Genomic DNA, 14,148 nt, shown 5'->3' on the forward strand with positions numbered 1-14,148 from the left:
GTTCGAAGTACCAGATGGAACCGATAGGAGACGCTTTATAAATGTATTCTCCATAACCTGTAACTTTTCACTATTTTGTGACCCCCAGACTCCCACCCCGAAAGCTGCAAGCGAGACACACTTGGCTTTATATAGGGATATTAATTCTGCTATTGGCCTTTGACCCAGTTTACTGGCAAAACGAAAAAGAGCTTTGATTGATTGTGTAACCTTTTGGACCGAAGCTGATATCAGAGGGTCCCAATTCAGTTTCTTGTTAAATAGGTCACCCAAGTAATTAAAGTTGTCAACTTTCACAATAATTGAATCCTTCACCATATACCTGCGGGTTTTACACCTTTCGGACCGCAGGTCATGGCAAAAGATTTAGTGAAATTGACCCTAAGATCTAGGCTTTCCATAAATGTATCAAAAGCATTCAAACAAATCTGCATACTATTAGCAGTAAGGGTCATTAAAACCGTGTCGTCTGCGTATGACAGCATTGGAATCCTTTTGCCATTAGCCTGAGGAAAGTCAGCACCACAATCCAAGAAAAAACTTTCTAATCCATTGGTATAAACCAAAAATAAAAAGGGAGATAAAATGCATCCTTGGCAGACACCCTCAGTGGATGGTACAGGTTTAGTCTTCTCCCCACCAGGGCCATACCTAATTCTCACTGATGTGGCAGCATGGAGTCTACAAAGCAAGGTAACCAGCGGTTCCTCAAACCCCATGGGCTCCATCATCTGCCACAGCTTAGCCCTGCATACAGTGTCTAAAGCACTGGACAAGTCCATGAATGCCAAGTGGATTGAACTACGCTTGGCCCCCATGTACTTGCCCATAATTAGTGCCAAATTGAGGCACTGCTCGGTGGTTCCTTTACCTCTTCCAAACCCATACTGGGAATCCACAATAATGCCTACTGACTCCGCCCATGTTTCGAGGCGTGCCAATATCACTCTGCCCATTAGTTTGCAGGACGCATCTATTAGTGATATTGGTCTGTAGCAGCACGGGTTAGACTTGTCACCCTTTTTAAAGATAGGTACCACTACAGCCTCTTTCCAGGAAATTGGAACAAACCCCACCACTATCGCCTTAAATACATTTAATAGGAGGGGTGACCAAACCTCCAGATTATATTTGAAAAGATCCAAAGGTTTGGCATCTGGCCCCGGGGCCTTTAATGCAGTACCCTTACTCAAGGCAATCTTTACCTCTGAAAGGGTTAATGAGGCACTAAATAGTTTGCTGACTCCATATTGAAGTCACCAACTCCCACAGTAGTAGTTAGCAATACCTCATTTGGATTAAAGATTTTACTATAATAAGCTACCCAGGAGTCCTCTGGTATGTGCACTTGCATGGTACCATTTTCTTCACATTTTAAAAAAGGTCGGTTTATTACCTCCCAAAAAAGCCTAGTGTCCCTCAATTCAGCCGCTTTCTCCAGATCTTTCCATTGGGCACATTCTTAGATTACTTCCTTCAACAATTTGTTCAAAGCTGGTGCACATACGTGAAAGACACGACAGATTTTCGAACTAAATTGCGCACCATTGAATATCTGGTTCAAGAAAATTGGTTACTTTGCACAATTGGTGTCACAGCCTTGTACACTTCCATAGCACACGCACAAGGATGGAGGCGGTGGCATGGGCACTACTCAAGTTGGATTTAACACAGGATCACATTTTTCTGTTACAGTTATTATTCTTTTGTTTACACAACATCTATTTTCAGTGGAAGGATGATTTTTTTGGTCAACTCACAGGAACTTCAATGGGTTTTTCGGGGGCACCTGCCTAGGCGAATATTTACATGGCAAAGTTTGAGAATGACCACATTTTAACACACAAGGAATGGACACAAGGCATAGCTCAATACTGTCGATATATCGACAACATTTTTTTGATTTGGACTCGTTCACAAGAAACAATTGAACAACTAATTGAGGAACTTAATAACAGAGAACCAATAATTAAGTTCACCTACTCTATCTGTCAAGATAAAGTCAATTATTTGGATGTCCTAATCAGGAAACATCAAAATAAACTAAGCACCGACATTTTCACAAAACCAACTGATAGAAACAGTACGCTGATGCATTCTAGTTTTCATCCCAGGAGTCTTGTGGAAAATCTCCCTTACTCACAGTTCACCAGGATAAAAAAAATATGTTTGGGTCCCGAAGTTGCAGAACAAAAAATCAGAGAATTTAAGGATAGATTTGTGAACAGAGGTTATCCAGACACAATACTGCAGAAGAATATGCTCAGAATCCAAATGAAAGATAGGGAGGAACTCTTCACCAGGAAAGTGAGAAGACAATCCAACACCCCGACTTTTGTCTCAAAATTCTCCAATAAGTCAACTCAGATTAAGAAAATCATCAAGAAAAGATGGGAGCTGTTGGTCAATGAACCTGAGTTTAATGGGATTTTCAGTGAACCCCCCACCTTTGCATACACGATGGCAAGAAATCTCCAAGAACTGACACAGACAGGAGCTAGTAAAGTCAAAAATATAGAGTACAAAGGGACCCAGAAGTGCTATAACTGTATACACTGTAATAATATCATAATTGGCAAAATCCTTACACACCCTATAAAGAACATAAAAGCACTATAAGACTCAAAAATACAACATCAGGGGTAGCTACACACTGGGCTGAGGAAAAACACACAATAGCACAACTACGGGCACAAATAGTTGAAGTGGTTACCAAAGTTGAGGGAATTGATAATAGCCAGAGACTTTTACAGAGAGAGGTGTTTTGGACAGAATTTTTGCAAACCACGCAGCCAAGGGGTTTTAATGATAAAATTGATATGAGTTGCTTTCTGTAAATTGAGTATATGTCAACACATTGGACAGTGGTCTGACAAAACAGTGAGATCAAACGATCATATGGCATAATTTTGGCATTAGAGAACCCGTTTGGACTGTAAATTTTCATGCAGACAATATGTCTAAAAGTGGTAAACACACATCGTTGATTATTTTACCAACACCAATGTTTAAATAACTCCATCACTGTTTTGGAACCATCCATTGTAAACTAGGATTGATTACATGCATTGTATATCATGTATGGAACATTGTTACTAGAATCTATAGGCCTTCTACTTTTTGTATATATTCCGGTGATAAGTTTATACAAATCCATGACTGTTTTTGAAAGCATTTATTGTAAACCAGGATTGATTATATGCAAATCATATAATTACTGTAAATTCGGATTGATCATATGCAAATCATACTCATGAACGGTACATTGCTTCTGGAATTTAGAGGCCTCCAATTTTTTGTATACATTCCAGTGAGAATTATGTCTAGAGTGGAACTATAAACACGTAGGTACATTTATTCAGTATTGGATTTATCGCGATTCTACCACCAAGGTACAGAGAGGAGTTGAATATATGTTGTATTAGGATGCTCGATCCTGGTAATCACGAGGTATTATAGGTTAGGAGTATTAGGTTAGACAGTAAGGTTCTGAATCGTGGATATAACTGTGGCTATATATATGGTCCACACTACATACATCGTGTTACACTACAACTCCCAGCATCCTTAAGTCACGTGAGGTTATAAACACACTAATTGGCCGCGTTTGAGTCATCGGCGTTTGGCGCGAATAACAGTAAATGCAGATCACTGGCACCGACATCAGAAGGCACGGCAAAGGTTTAGAGGAGACGCGCTACACTTATACGTAAGTGCGAATAGACACGAGTGCGGTTGATACTTAGTAGCAGACACGGACTGCAGGACGCGGAAATAAGTGGGTTTTGTTTGTTTACTCATAGCGGAAGGGTAATTGGAGCCTAAGCTGCATATCCCTAACAACTGTTACCGCGGCGTACGAACAGCGAAAAGGGTCCCGCTACATTTGAGTTAAGTCGAGACATCATTTATTACCGTTAAGCAAATAATCGCACATGTCTAAGTATCACAATCGGTCCTTTATTTATTTTTAGCAACGGACCATTATACTCGAACCTGATGTAGTTCCATTAATTAAGAAGTGCCAACAGTTACATCCTTGACGGGTGAGTCCGTAGTTCAAAATACACTGCTACTAGCAACCACATTGCTGGTACATAGACTAATGGCTACTATGTATCTAGTTGCAGAGAATACAGATTTATCGACCTGACCATCCTCTGCACAAACATTATCACGGAAGCAATTCCTGTTGAGCATAGCGGCGGTGAGTTTAATATATTGACGTTGGATACTGGTATAGGAAATCTTGGAGGTGTAGAAACAGTGAGCTTACACATGAGTATACATCAGGTTACAGCATTTACGCATAGAACTATTGCGATCCATTACGAGTTTGAGTATATGTAGTATTCTTGAGAGCCAAATATAGCATATGAAGTGACGTAAATGGTGGTTTATATTCTCTAGCTTCCATTATAAACAGAAGATGAATGTATGGCCACCGCTCTTATGCAAATAGTCATTGTGATGTATTAACAGCTGGATTTCTTCCTGTAACATGAGATCCGCACACAGCATAAGTAGGGTTGTATATGTTGTTGTATAATAGTCAACCACTAGCACACATAGCAGATGATAACATGTTTGGCTATTTTCTCTTAACCCCTTCCATGCTGGTGACGAACCCCAGCCGTCATGCACTACGGTGCTCGTGTGCTGATGACGGCTGGGGTTCGTCATGGCCCGCCCGTGTTCGGCCGGCGGCCGCACACGGAAAAAAAAGCGGCCGCATCGAAGGGGTTAAAGTGAATATAATCATATGAACTGTTAGGTGAATGCCACTATATTGATAATGCCTAGAGAGAGTATTGGACATCTATGAACTGTATGATACATTTAGAATATAACTGGTTGGTGTGATAGACCCCTTAGAAGTAAATTAGTTTATGGTATGTAGCAATGACTGTATATATGTAGAGTAATTGTAAACCTTTCTTTGCAGAACACAGCCCCTGAGGAATGAACCAGCGTTCCGAAATGCATTGGGCCGGAGATTAAATATGGTTCAATAGCTATGATGGAATCAATGTAGAAAATTTAAATCTTCAAGTATTGAAAGTAGAATTTGTATTTGTCAAAAATATGGACAATTACCAAATGTGATGAAATAACATATGAATGATTTATGAACATGTACATGAATAAGTTACAAATTTATGTTATGAAATAACGAGTAAACACTGATATGCAATATATCAATATCGTGGTATAACGAGTATGTTTGAAAATAATTAACGTTTGAAAAATTGTGAACATTTAGTTCAATAGGCACAGTGCACACTAGAGCAGGTTGATCCTGTTCATGGTTTGACCAATTCCCTCAGACGCCATTCCTTACACCGTTACTGACCCAGAGCTCTGTGGAGATGGAAAGCACTCTTTGATACACAGTATCGAGAGGAAATGTTATATGGTTTGCATAATCCTTTTCCTTTCTAGCAGCGACAGCCAAGTTATGGGACGATTGTAATGTATAATATCGCCGCTGTACATGCTTATTGATATGCTTTGGATATGACGCTGCTCATTACTCCTCCTCAACCTATTGCTCTGTAAAGAAACTATATGTTGCATTCTCAATAAAAAATATTCAAACAAAAAAAATAAAAAATAAAAAAATTAAACTATTTCTCCTCTTTGTGCCTCCTTACCTGGGAAGGCATAGGATTCTAACACTGTAAATCTGGCAATGCGACACGTTACATGGATGTTGCATGGGAACACCCACAGCAACACCCATGGAACGCCCTTTTCGTGCAGAGTTATGCATGAAAGGGAAACACATTTACAAGGCCCTGAAAAGTCACAGGGGTAACTTTCCATGGCCTTGCAAATATGGGCGGGCACAGTGCGCTGCCAGTGTGTCAAAAACAGTGCCGCGCCGGCAGCCCAATGGGCTTGTAAACGAGCCCCAGAGTATGTGAGTCTCAAAGGGCACGCATGGGCATGCTTTCGTCTACAGCTCGTTTCTTCAAAGATTAGGTTTTAAGCGGAGTAGCGGCTCTAAACAGCGAGGTGAATGTATCTGCACAGATTGTCTGCCCACCCGAACTGCATGTGTGCAAACATTAGAACATATGAAGATACAATGAGCTCCCGGCAGCTGACCACCAGCCTTCAGTTACATTCGCTCTCTTTGAAAAAGCAAAGTCAGTTTTAAAGCCACTCGAGTGATGGCTACGGGTTCACACTCAGTGAGTTCAGAGAAATAATGTTCAACGTTGATGACACGTAATTAATCCATAATAATGAAACTAAGATTTTTCTAGTGAGAAGGTACGAAATAATCAGTCTTTGTCCATCTAACAAAAAGAATGAGCCACTTATGGGGTTCTAGTCTGATTTGACTCCTGAAGTTCTTGCTGTCAAAATAAGATCACAGGATGCAGTAAAATCACCAGCAACCATTTTCAGAAACGCCCTGAAAGATTTAGGGCCTCATTTATGAAAAGTGACGCATCGCTGCGTGAAAGCAGCGATGCGTCACTTCTCAGTGCGCCCTCTTTGCGACATGATTGATGAATCATATTTACTGTATGACGCATCAGGGTGCAAGGAGTTACAGATACGTCAGTATTTCTGACGTATCTGTATGGTGCAAAAGTATCGCTTATTTGATGATGACTGAAGTATAAGGAAAAGCCAGTTCCCCCTTGGGCTGTAATCATGCTCTGATGTCCAGAACACTGTCCCGCTGAAGAAGGCTGGCTATTTACAAGTAATTCCATCTCCAGTCACAAACTACGCAACAGTATACGCAGCTGCACCCCTCCTCTGACACCATCCACAGGGGCACCCGTGTGTGCTGGAGACACCCCACAGCTGCACCCCTCCTCTCATACCATCCACAGGGGCACACGTGTGTGCTGGAGACACCCCACAGCTACACCCCTCTCCTCACACCATCCACAGGGGCACACGTGTGTGCTGGAGACAACCCACAGCTGCACCCCTCTCCTCACACCATCCACAAGGGCACATGTGTGTGCTGGAGACACCCCACAGCTGCACCCCTCTCCTCACACCATCCACAAGGGCACACGTGTGTGCTGGAGACACCCCACAGCTGCACCCCTCTCCTCACACCATCCACAAGGGCACACGTGTGTGCTGGAGACACCCCACAGCTACACCCCTCTCCTCACACCATCCACAGGGGCACACGTGTGTGCTGGAGACAACCCACAGCTGCACCCCTCTCATCACACCGTCCACAAGGGCACACGTGTGTGCTGGTGACACCCCACAGCTACACCCCTCTCACACCATCCACAGGGGCACACGTGTGTGCTGGAGACACCCCACAGCTACACCCCTCTCCTCACACCATCCACAGGGGCACACGTGTGTGCTGGAGACACCCCACAGCTACACCCCTCTCCTCACACCATCCAGAGGGGCACACGTGTGTGCTGGAGACAACCCACAGCTGCACCCCTCTCCTCACACCATCCACAAGGGCACACGTGTGTGCTGGAGACACCCCACAGCTGCACCCCTCTCCTCACACCATCCACAAGGGCACACGTGTGTGCTGGAGACACCCCACAGCTGCGCCCCCTCTCACACCATCCACAGGGGCACACGTGTGTGCTGGAGACAACCCACAGCTGCACCCCTCTCCTCACACCGTCCACAAGGGCACACGTGTGTGCTGGAGACACCCCACAGCTGGGCCCCCCTCTCACACCATCCACAGGGGCACGCGTGTGTGCTGGAGACACCCCACAGCTACACCCCTCTCCTCACACCATCCACAGGGGCACACGTGTGTGCTTGAGACACCCCACAGCTACACCCCTCTCCTCACACCATCCACAGGGGCACACGTGTGTGCTGGAGGCAACCCACAGCTGCACCCCTCTCCTCACACCATCCATAAGGGCACACGTGTGTGCTGGAGACACCCCACAGCTGCGCCCCCCTCTCACACCATCCAGAGGGGCACACGTGTGTGCTGGAGACACCCCACAGCTACACCCCTCTCCTCACACCATCCACAGGGGCACACGTGTGTGCTGGAGACACCCCACAGCTACACCCCTCTCCTCACACCATCCACAGGGGCACACGTGTGTGCTGGAGACAACCCACAGCTGCACCCCTCTCCTCACACCATCCACAAGGGCACACGTGTGTGCTGGAGACACCCCACAGCTGCGCCCCCCTCTCACACCATCCACAGGGGCACACGTGTGTGCTGGAGACAACCTACAGCTGCACCCCTCTCCTCACACCATCCACAAGGGCACACGTGTGTGCTGGAGACACCCCACAGCTGGGCCCCCCTCTCACACCATCCTCAGGGGCACACGTGTGTGCTGGAGACACCCCACAGCTACACCCCTCTCCTCACACCATCCACAGGGGCACACGTGTGTGCTGGAGACACCCCACAGCTACACCCCTCTCCTCACACCATCCACAGGGGCACACGTGTGTGCTGGAGACAACCCACAGCTGCACCCCTCTCCTCACACCATCCACAAGGGCACACGTGTGTGCTGGAGACACCCCACAGCTGCGCCTCCCTCTCACACCATCCACAGGGGCACACGTGTGTGCTGGAGACAACCCACAGCTGCACCCCTCTCCTCACACCATCCACAAGGGCACACATGTGTGCTGGAGACACCCCACAGCTGGGCCCCCCTCTCACACCATCGTCAGGGGCACACGTGTGTGCTGGAGACACCCCACAGCTACACCCCTCTCCTCACACCATCCACAGGGGCACACGTGTGTGCTGGAGACACCCCACAGCTACACCCCTCTCCTCACACCATCCACAGGGGCACAAGTGTGTGCTGGAGACAACCCACAGCTGCACCCCTCTCCTCACACCATCCACAAGGGCACACATGTGTGCTGGAGACACCCCACAGCTACACCCCTCTCCTCACACCATCCACGGGGGCACATGTGTGTGCTGGAGACACCCCACAGCTGCACCCCTCTCCTCACACCATCCACAGGGGCACACGTGTGTGCTGGAGACACCCCACAGCTACACCCCTCTCCTCACACCATCCACAGGAGCACACGTGTGTGCTGGAGACAACCCACAGCTGCACCCCTCTCCTCACACCATCCACAAGGGCACACGTGTGTGCTGGAGACACCCCACAGCTGCGCCCCCCTCTCACACCATCCACAGGGGCACACGTGTGTGCTGGAGACAACCCACAGCTGCACCCCTCTCCTCACACCATCCACAAGGGCACACGTGTGTGCTGGAGACACCCCACAGCTGGGCCCCCCTCTCACACCATCCTCAGGGGCACACGTGTGTGCTGGAGACACCCCACAGCTACACCCCTCTCCTCACACCATCCACAGGGGCACACGTGTGTGCTGGAGACACCCCACAGCTACACCCCTCTCCTCACACCATCCACAGGGGCACACGTGTGTGCTGGAGACAACCCACAGCTGCACCCCTCTCCTCACACCATCCACAAGGGCACACGTGTGTGCTGGAGACACCCCACAGCTGCGCCCCCCTCTCACACCATCCACAGGGGCACACGTGTGTGCTGGAGACAACCCACAGCTGCACCCCTCTCCTCACACCATCCACAAGTGCACACATGTGTGCTGGAGACACCCCACAGCTGGGCCCCCCTCTCACACCATCCTCAGGGGCACACGTGTGTGCTGGAGACACCCCACAGCTACACCCCTCTCCTCACACCATCCACAGGGGCACACGTGTGTGCTGGAGACACCCCACAGCTACACCCCTCTCCTCACACCATCCACAGGGGCACACGTGTGTGCTGGAGACAACCCACAGCTGCACCCCTCTCCTCACACCATCCTCAAGGGCACACGTGTGTGCTGGAGACACCCCACAGCTGCACCCCTCTCCTCACACCATCCACAAGGGCACACGTGTGTGCCGGAGACACCCCACAGCTGCACCCCTCTCCTCACACCATCCACAAGGGCACACGTGTGTGCTGGAGACACCCCACAGCTGCACCCCTCTCCTCAAACCATCCATAAGGGCACACGTGTGTGCTGGAGACACCCCACAGCTGCGCCCCTCTCCTCACACCATCCACAGGGGCACACGTGTGTGCTGGAGACACCCCACAGCTGCACCCCTCTCCTCACACCATCCACAAGGGCACACGTGTGTGCTGGAGACACCCCACAGCTGCGCCCCTCTCCTCACACCATCCACAAGGGCACACGTGTGTGCTGGAGACACCCCACAGCTGGGCCCCCCTCTCACACCATCCTCAGGGGCACACGTGTGTGCTGGAGACACCCCACAGCTACACCCCTCTCCTCACACCATCCACAGGGGCACACGTGTGTGCTGGAGACACCCCACAGCTACACCCCTCTCCTCACACCATCCACAGGGGCACACGTGTGTGCTGGAGACAACCCACAGCTGCACCCCTCTCCTCACACCATCCACAAGGACACACGTGTGTGCTGGAGACACCCCACAGCTGCACCCCTCCTCTGATACCATCCACAGGGGCACACGTGTGTGCTGGAGATACCCCACAGCTGCACCCCACCTCTCATGCTATCCACAGGGGCACACGTGTGTGCTGGAGACACCCCACAGCTGCACCCCGCCTCTCATACCATCCACAGGGGCACACGTGTGTGCTGAAGACACCCCACAGCTGCACCCCTCTCCTCACACCATCCACAAGGGCACACGTGTGTGCTGGAGACACCCCACAGCTGCACCCCTCCTCTGATACCATCCACAGGGGCACACGTGTGTGCTGGAGATACCCCACAGCTGCACCCCACCTCTCATGCTATCCACAGGGGCACACGTGTGTGCTGGAGACACCCCACAGCTGCACCCCGCCTCTCATACCATCCACAGGGGCACACGTGTGTGCTGAAGACACCCCACAGCTGCACCCCTCTCCTCACACCATCCACAAGGGCACACGTGTGTGCTGGAGACACCCCACAGCTGGGCCCCCCTCTCACACCATCCACAGGGGCACACGTGTGTGCTGGAGACACCCCACAGCTACACCCCTCTCCTCACACCATCCACAGAGGCACACGTGTGTGCTGGAGACACCCCACAGCTGCACCCCTCTCCTCACACCATCCACAAGGGCACATGTGTGTGCTGGAGACACCCCACAGCTGCACCCCTCTCCTCACACCATCCACAAGGGCACACGTGTGTGCTGGAGACACCCCACAGCTTCACCCCTCCTCTCATACCATCCACAAGGGCACACGTGTGTGCTGGAGACACCCCACAGCTGCACCCCTCCTCTGATACCATCCACAAGGGCACACGTGTGTGCTGGAGACACCCCACAGCTGCACCCCTCCTCTGATACCATCCACAGGGGCACACGTGTGTGCTGGAGACACCCCACAGCTGCACCCCACCTCTCATGCTATCCACAGGGACACACGTGTGCTGGAGACACCCCACAGCTGCACTCCACCTCTCATGCTATCCACAGGGACACACGTGTGCTGGAGACAGGGGGTCCCTGCAGCCTCTCGCTCCGGCTCAGCCCTGGTCCCCCCTCTGCTTGAAACGGTGTTGGGAGAGGGGAATGAAGGTGGGGGGGCACAAAGTGTGTGGGGGAGGTGCGCCCGGGTCCATTTTAAAGCACCTGTTTCATGCTAAACCTGCACCACAAACACCTGGTTCACTGTCGCCTCCTGACCCCCCCCCCCCCCACACACACTTCAAGGCAGAGTGAGCCTGCAACCACAGGCCGGGGGTCACCCCCCCCCCCCCCACTCCTTGACCTTTCCGCAGCCTTCGACACTGTTAATCTCAACACCCTCCATAATATTCTTCAACAGAGAATGGGCATGGAGGGCACTGTGTTTAAATGGTTTGCATCCTTCCTCTCTGACAGATCCCAAATGATCAAAATAGCGAACAGTCTTTCTTCTCCTGTGGCGGTAGGTCAAGGTGTCCCCCAAGGCTCTATTCTTGCACCCATGTTGTTCAATCTCTACTTAGAACCACTGGGAAACCTCCTAAGCAAATCCGGGATTCACTATCATCTCTATGCAGACGACACTCAAATCTACCTCAAGGTTGCCTCCACCCACGATCTCGCTATCCTTAGCTCAACTCTCGACTCCATTCAAAACTGGATGTCAACTCATCAACTGATTCTGAATCCCTCCAAAACTGAATTCCTCCTCCTCTCCTCCTCACTCTCTCCTCCTCCGGTTCAATCATGGATGGATCAGTTGAATCTACTAAACAATAAAGCCATCATTGTCGACAGCGCAAAATCCCTGGGTGTCATTCTAGACAACAAACTCAATCTAACCCCCCACATCAATTCCATTGCAAAATCTGCTCGCTACCAACTGCTCCTTCTTTGGGGAATCTGTCGCTTCTTCCCGGAGCAGGACCTTATAACCCTGGTGCAATCGCTGGTCCTCTCCAGACTAGACTACTGCAATTCTCTTCTTACTGGCCTCCCCAAATCTCACCTGTCCCCACTTAAGTCTGTCTTCCATTCAGCAGCTCGTTTCATCTATGGGGCCAAAAGAAGCGATCACATCACACCGATGTTATCCACCCTCCGCTGGCTTCCCTTCGAGGCTAGAGCTATCTACAACGCAGTGAGAATCTGGAACTCATTCCCGCCTCAGCTCCGGACCACCGCCTCCTCCCAGGCCTTTAAAAGGGACCTCAAAGTTCTCCTCCTCCAGAGGCACCTTGCTATTTGGAGGAAGACTCCCCACTACTGATATTTTCTACTTTCCATGACCATGGGAGTGCCTTTCCAGTGTATTCCTGTGGTGGGAGTGTCTGCCTTTTTGCAGTATTCTCCATGTACTTGTGTTCGGTGCCCTTTTGTAACATGCACACACCACTTTGCCCTTGTAACACACGGTTGCTACCTCTCACATGTTTTTACCTTTGATACTTGCACAAGGGCCACCTTGCCTACGTAACGCCTGTTCTTGTGCCTAGCACTTATTGCAGTATTATACCTCAAATTATACTCTGTTTTCTCTTATAACTGCACACTTGTCACTTTTCCTCTTGTGCACTTTTGACTACCTCATGTATTTTTGGTTGCTCACAATTTTTACTACCTCATGTTTTTGTTTGCTCACAATCGTCACTATTACCTTATGTAACGTAACGTATGCTTTTGTAATCTGCTCTTCTGTAATGTTTCTCATTATGTTTCATTTCGGTTCCTAATGTGAAGCGCTCTGACGCCTTCGGGTAAAGTCCGCGCTATATAAAAATGCATAAATAAATAAATAAATAAACCCCTCCGTAAGCACAGCCTGCGTCACTGGACTGAGGCCCCTGCGGACAGCAGGCTCCTTATGTACGACCTGGGGCCCCTCAACATCACCCATCTGACTCTTTGCTCCCGATCTCAGCCTCTCCGAACTGTGTCAGCTCCTGATCTCAGCCTCTCCGAGCTGTGCCTGCTCCTGATTTCAGCCTCTCTGAGCTGTGCCTGCTCCTGATTTCAGCTTCTCTGATCTGTGCCTGCTCCTGATCTCAGCCTCTCCGAGCTGTGCCTGCTCCTGATCTCAGCCTTTCCGAGCTGTGCCTGCTCCTGATTTCAGCCTCTCTGAGCCGTGCCTGCTCCTGATTTCAGCCTCTCTGAGTCTCTCGGGCTAGCACTCTGGCTCAGATCTATAAATTGCGTTGATTCCACCGGGAAAACAGTCAACAAATAAAATTAAATATATTCGACCTTATCTGATAATCAGCTCCTCCTTATGCAGCGGGTACTTCGCAGCTCCAAACAGCTCTTTCAGCCGCCTCTCTGCTCTCTTTCACACCAGCATCACCGGGGGGAGGGGGCAGTGCCTGCTGGAAGGAGTGTCTGCTCAGGATCACACGTTGCTTCAGTCCTTAGAGGGAGGGGCCCTCTCTGCTCAGGATCACACGTTGAGTCTCTGCTCAGGATCAACACGTTGAGTCTCTGCTCAGGGTCACACGTTGAGTCTCTGCTCAGGATCACACGTTGCTTCAGTCCTTGGGAGGGGCCCTCTCTGTTCAGGATCACACGTTGCTTCAGAGTCTCTGCTCAGGATCACACGTTGCTTCAGTCCTTAGAGGGAGGGGCCCTCTCTGTTCAGGATCACACGTTGCTCCGGAGTCTCTGGTCAGGGTCACACGTTGCTTCAGGATCT

At 49.8% G+C, this 14,148-nt stretch overlaps 1 protein-coding gene across 1 annotated transcript in view; it reads right to left on the minus strand.

Annotated features, from left to right (window-relative positions):
• Nucleotides 1-13,834, minus strand: part of LOC147709919 (NXPE family member 4-like) — a 374,539-nt gene extending 360,705 nt beyond the window's left edge. The window contains exon 1 of the mRNA XM_086925569.1: nucleotides 13,707-13,834. The gene's annotated coding sequence lies outside the window, so the exon portion shown is untranslated. The remainder of the gene's footprint in view (nucleotides 1-13,706) is intronic.
• Between the last annotated feature and the right edge of the window lie 314 nt (nucleotides 13,835-14,148).

The sequence above is a fragment of the Lissotriton vulgaris genome, chromosome 6 (assembly GCF_964263255.1).
Source record: "Lissotriton vulgaris chromosome 6, aLisVul1.2, whole genome shotgun sequence".
NCBI classification, from domain to species: domain Eukaryota; kingdom Metazoa; phylum Chordata; class Amphibia; order Caudata; family Salamandridae; genus Lissotriton; species Lissotriton vulgaris.